Consider the following 6347-nt stretch of genomic DNA (forward strand, 5'->3'; position numbering starts at 1 on the left):
CCCAACCCACCCCCATACACATGTATATACATACACGTCCACACACGCAAATATACATACCTATACATCTCAATGTACACATATATATACACACACACACACACATACATATATAGCGATGCACACAATTCACACTGTCTGCCTTTATTCATTCCCACGCCACCTCGCCACACATGGAATACCATCCCTCTCCCCCCTCATCTGTGCAAGGTAGCGCTAGGAAAAGACAACAAACACCCCATTCGTTCACACTCAGTCTCTAGCTGTCATGCAATAATGCCCGAAACCACAGCTCCCTTTCCACATTCAGGCCCCATACAACTTTCCATGGTTTACCCCAGACACTTCACATGCCCTGACTCAATCCACTGAGAGCACGTCAACCCAGGTATACCACATCGATCCAATTCATTCTATTCCTTGCCCGACTTTCACCCTCCTGCATGTTCAGGCCCCGATCACTAAAAATCTTTTTCACTCCATCTTTGCACCTCCAATTTGGTCTCCCACTTCTCTTTCCCTTCACCTCCGACACATATATCCTCCTGGTCAATCTTTCCTCACTCATTCTCTCCATTTGCCCAAACCATTTCAAAACACCCTCTTCTGCTCTCTTAGCCACGCTTTTCTATTATCACACATCTCTCTTAGTCTTGCATTACTTACTCGATCAAACCACCTCACACCACACATTGTCCTCAAACATCTCATTTCCAGCACATCCACCCTCCTGCGCACAACTCTATCCATAGCCCACGCCTCGCAACAATACAACATTGTTGGAACCACTATTCCTTCAAACATACCCATTTTTGCTTTCCAAGATAATGTTCTCGACTTCCACACATTCTTCAAGGCTCCCAGGATTTTCGCCCCCTCCCCCACCCTATGATTCACTTCCGGTTCCATGGTTCCATCCGCTGCCAGATCCACTCCCAGATATCTAAAACACTTCACTTCCTCCAGTTTTTCTCCATTCAAACTTACCTCCCAATTGACTTGACCCTCAACCCTACTGTACCTAATAACCTTGCTCTTATTCACATTTACTCTTAACTTTCTTCTTTCACACACTTTACCAAACTCAGTCACCAGCTTCTGCAGTTTCTCACATGAATCAGCCATCAGCGCTGTATCATCAGCGAACAACAACTTACTCACTTCCCAAGCTCTCTCATCCACAACAGACTTCATACTTGCCCCTCTTTACAAAACTCTTGCATTCACCTCCCTAACAACCCCATCCATAAACAAATTAAACAACCATGGAGACATCACACACCCCTGCCGCAAACCTACATTCACTGTATTTAGGGAATCAGTGATGGATTGCGCATTAGATGCTTGTGGCATGAGAAGCGTGGGAGGTGGGTTGATTAGAAAGGGTAGTGAGTGGTGGGATGAAGAAGTAAGATTATTAGTGAAAGAGAAGAGAGAGGCATTTGGACGATTTTTGCAGGGAAAAAATGCAATTGAGTGGGAGATGTATAAAAGAAAGAGCCAGGAGGTCAAGAGAAAGGTGCAAGAGGTGAAAAAGAGGGCAAATGAGAGTTGGGGTGAGAGAGTATCATTAAATTTTAGGGAGAATAAAAAGATGTTCTGGAAGGAGGTAAATAAAGTGCGTAAGACAAGGGAGCAAATGGGAATTTCAGTGAAGGGCGCAAATGGGGAGGTGATAACAAGTAGTGGTGATGTGAGAAGGAGATGGAATGAGTATTTTGAAGGTTTGTTGAATATGTTTGATGATAGAGTGGCAGATATAGGGTGTTTTGGTCGAGGTGGTGTGCAAAGTGAGAGGGTTAGGGAAAATGATTTGGTAAACAGAGAAGAGGTAGTAAAAGCTTTGCGGAAGATTAAAGCCGGCAAGGCAGCAGGTTTGGATGGTATTGCAGCGGAATCTACTAAAAAAGGGGGCGACTGTATTGTTGACTGGTTGGTAAGGTTATTTATTGTATGTATGATTCATGATGAGGTGCCTGAGGATTGGTGGAATGCGTGCATAGTGCCATTGTACTAAGGTAAAGGGGATAAGATTGAGTGCTCAAATTACAGAGGTATAAGTTTGTTGAGTATTCCTGGTAAATTATATGGGAGGGTATTGATTGAGAGGGTGAAGGCATGTACACAGCATCAGATTGGGGAAGAGCAGTGTGGTTTCAGAAGTGGTAGAGGATGTGTGGATCAGGTGTTTGCTTTGAAGAATGTATGTGAGAAATACCTAGAAAAGCAAATGGATTTGTATGTAGCATTTATGGATCTGGAGAAGGCATATGATAGAGTTGATAGAGATGCTCTGTGGAAGGTATTACGAATATATGTTGTGGGAGGCAAGTTGTTAGAAGCAGTGAAAAGTTTTTATCGAGGATGTAAGGCATGTGTACGTGTAGGAAGAGAGGAAAGTGATGTTGATGTGCTGAGAGGTGCAACTGGAGGCGAAGATGAAGATTTATAGAGGTGTTCAGAAAAGAAGAGAGAATGTTGGGGTGAAGAGAGTGATGAGAGTAAGTGAGCTTGGAAAAGAGACTTGAGTGTGGAAGTATCAGGAAAAATTGGGTGAAGAATCGAAAAAAAGGTGTGAGCAAATGAGGTAAGGGGAGTTGGGGAGGAAGGGAATGTATTTAGAGAAGCAGTAATTGCGTGCACAAAAGATGCTTGTGGCATGAGAAAGGTGGGAGGTGGGAAGATTAGAAAGGGTAGTGAGTGGTGGGATGAAGAAGATTGTTAATGAAAGAGAAGAGTGAGACATTTGGGCCATTTTTGCAGGAAAATTGTACAAATGACTGGGCGATGTTCAAAAGAAAGAGGCAGGAGGCCAAGAGAAAGATGCAAGAGGTAAAAACGAGAAAATCAGAGTTTGGGGTGAGAGAGTATCATTAAATCTTAGGGAGGATAAAGACATGTTTTGGAAGGAGGGAAAAAAAGTGCGTAAGACAAGAGAACAAATGTGAACATCGGTGAAGGGGGCTAATGAGGGGGGGGGTGATAACAAGTAGTGGTGAAGTGAGAAGGAGTATTTTGAAGGTTTGTTAAATGTGTTTGATGATAGAGTAGTAGATAAAGGGTTGTTTGGTCCAGGTGGTGTGCGAAGTAAGAGATTCAGGGAAATCTTTGCGGAAGATGAAAGCCGGCAAGGCGGCGGGTTTGGTTGGTATTGCAGTGGAAATTATTAAAAAACGGGGTGATTGTGTTGTTAACTGGTAGGTGAGGATATTTAATGTATGTATGGTTCATGGTGAAGTGCCTGAGGATTGGCGGAATGCATTCATAGTGCCATTGTACAAAGGGAATAAAGGTGAGTGTTCAAATTACAGACGGGAAATTATATGGGAGGACATTGATTGAGAGGGTAAAGGCATGTACAGAGCATCAGATTGGGGAAGAGCAGTGTTTTTTCAGAAGTGCTAAAGGATGTTTGGATCAGGTGTTTGCTTTGAAGAATGTGTGTGTGAAATCCTTAGAAAAACAGCTGGATTTGTATGTAACATTTATGGTTCTGGAAAAGGCATGTGATAGAGTTGATAGAGATGCTCTGTGGAAGGAATTAAGGTTGTATGGTGTGGGAGGCAAGTTGCTAGAGGTGAAATGTTTTTATCGAGGATGTAAGTCATGTGTACGAGTAGGAAGAAAGGAAAGTGATTGGTCCCCGGTGAATGTCGGTTTGCCACAGGGGTCCGTGATGCCTCCATGGTTGTTTAATTTGTTTATGGATGGGGCGGTTTGGGAGGTGAAAGCAAGAGTTTTGGGTAGAGGGACAAGTATGCAGTCTGTTGTGGATGAGAGAGCTTAAGAAGTGGGTCAGTTATTGTTCGCTGATGATACAGCGCTGGTGGCTGATTTGGGTGAGAAACTACAGTTGTTAACCGAGTTTGATAAAGTGTGTGAAAGAAGACAGCTGACAGTAAATGTGAATAAGAGCAAGGTTATTAGGTTCAGTAGGGTTGACGGACAAGTTTATTTGGTGGTAAGTTTGAATGGAGAAAAACTGGAGGAAGTGGAAAGTTTTAGATATCTGGGAGTGGATTTAGCAGTGGATGGAACCATCAAAACGGAAGTGAGTCACAGGATGGGGAAGGGGGCGAAGGTTCTGGGAGCGTTGGAGAATATGTGGAATGAAACAACGTTATCTCGGAGAGCAAAAATGGGTATGTTTGAAGGAATAGTGGTTCCAACAATGTTATAGGGTTGCGAGGCATGGGCTACAGATAGGGTTGTGGGGAGGAGGATGGATATGTTGTATATGAAATATTTGACGACAATCTGTGGTGTGAGGTGGTCTGATAGTGTAAATAATGAAATGGTGAGAGAGATGTGTGCTAATAAAAAGAATGTGGTTGAGAGAGCAGAAGAGGGTGTATTGAAAGGGTTTGGTCACATGGAGAGAATGAGTGAGGAAAGATTGACAAAGAGGATGTATGTGTCAGAGGTGGAGGGAACGAGGAGAAGTGGGAGACCATATTGGAGGTAAAAGGATGGAATGAAAAAGATTTTGAGCGATCGGGGCCTAAACATACAAGAGGGAGACAGGCGTACAAGGAATAGAGTGAATTAGAACGATGTGGTATACTTGGGTCGACGTGCTGTCAAGGGATTGAATCAAGGCATGTGAAGCGTCTGAGGTAAAGCATCTAAAGTTTACTTTGGCCTGGATTTGGGAAGGGAGCTGTAGTTTTGGTGCATTACACATGACAGCTAGAGACTGAGTGGGAACGAATGTGGCCTTTGTTGTCTTTTCCTTGCGCTACCTCTCGCGAGCTTTGGGGGAGATGGGTGCCATTTCATGTGTGGCGCGTTGGCGAGGAGAATGCATGAAGGCAGCAAGTATGACTATTTTCATGTGTATATATGTATATGTCTGCGTATGTATTTGTATGTATACGTTGAAATGTATAGGAATGTATATGTGCATGTGTGGGCGTTTATGTATATGTTTGTGTATGTCGGTTGGTTGCGCCATTCTTCTGTGTGTTTCCTTACGCTACCTCGCTAACGCGGGAGAGAGGGTCAAAGTACAATAAGTTAATGAAGGAATAAATAAATATATATATAGATTGACCAAGAGGATATATGTGTCGGAGGTGGAGGGAACGAGGAGAAGTGGGAGACCAAATGGAGGTGGAAAGATGGAGTGAAAAAGATTTTGTGTGATCGGGGCCTGAACCTGCAGGAGGGTGAAAGGAGGGCAAGGAATAGAGTGAATTGGATCGATGTGGTATACCGTGGTTGACGTGCTGTCAGTGGATTGAATCAGGGCATGTGAAGCGTCTGGGGTAAACCATGGAAAGCTGTGTAGGTATGTATATTTGCGTGTGTGGACGTATGTATATACATGTGCATGGGGGTGGGTTGGGCCATTTCTTTCGTCTCTTTCCTTTCGCTACCTCGCAAACGCAGGAGACAGCGAAAAAAAAAAAGAATATATATATATATATATATATATATATATATATATATATATATGTATATATATATATATTTATATATACATATATATATATATATATATATATATATATATATATATATATATATATATATATATATATATATATATATATATATATATATAAAACATACAAACCTCCAACAGCCAGGATCGAACCCGGGACCCCTGTGCAAGAGGCAGGCATGCTAACCGCTCGGCAATGGGCCGGGCTAATAGGAAACAACTATTCGAATACTAAGTACTCGAATACTCTACGTCCCATAATGGTAAGCAACGGGGTCTATACCGGTTATTTCCCAACAGGCGCACATAGCCAGCTGATAGCGTTTTACCGAACCTAACTGAACAACGCGGAGGTATATGAATACGAATAAAGTGCATTGAACGCGCACCTTCATAGAACATACAAACCTCCAACAGCCAGGATCGAACCCGGGACCCCTGTGCAAGAGGCAGGCATGCTAACCGCTAGGCTATGCCATAGGCTTGGCTAATAGGAAACAACTATTCGAATACTAAGTACTCGAATACTCCTCGTCTCACAATGGTGAGCAACGGGGGCTATACCGGTTATTTCCCAACAGACGCACCAGCCAGTGATAGCGTTTACCGAACCAAACGGTTTCAAACGCGGAGGATTGGGTAAGTCGGTAAAGGGATTGAAGGTATTTGGTTTTAGGTGGGGGTTGTGGAAAGGGGGAGGCGGGGTCGGTGGTGTGGGGATGGCCTATTTTATTTTTAAATATATGATATTTAAATATGTTAATTTATAGGGGAAATTAAAAATAGGGGTTTTTTAATGGGGGGGTTTTTTTGGGTTGCGTTTGGGGTACCCAAAGGAAGAAACGAAAAAATGGGCCCAACCCCCCAAAACTTCATAAACTACAAACCCCAACACCAAACA

Source organism: Panulirus ornatus, chromosome 18, assembly GCF_036320965.1.
Source record: "Panulirus ornatus isolate Po-2019 chromosome 18, ASM3632096v1, whole genome shotgun sequence".
In the NCBI taxonomy this organism is placed as follows: Eukaryota; Metazoa; Arthropoda; class Malacostraca; order Decapoda; family Palinuridae; genus Panulirus; species Panulirus ornatus.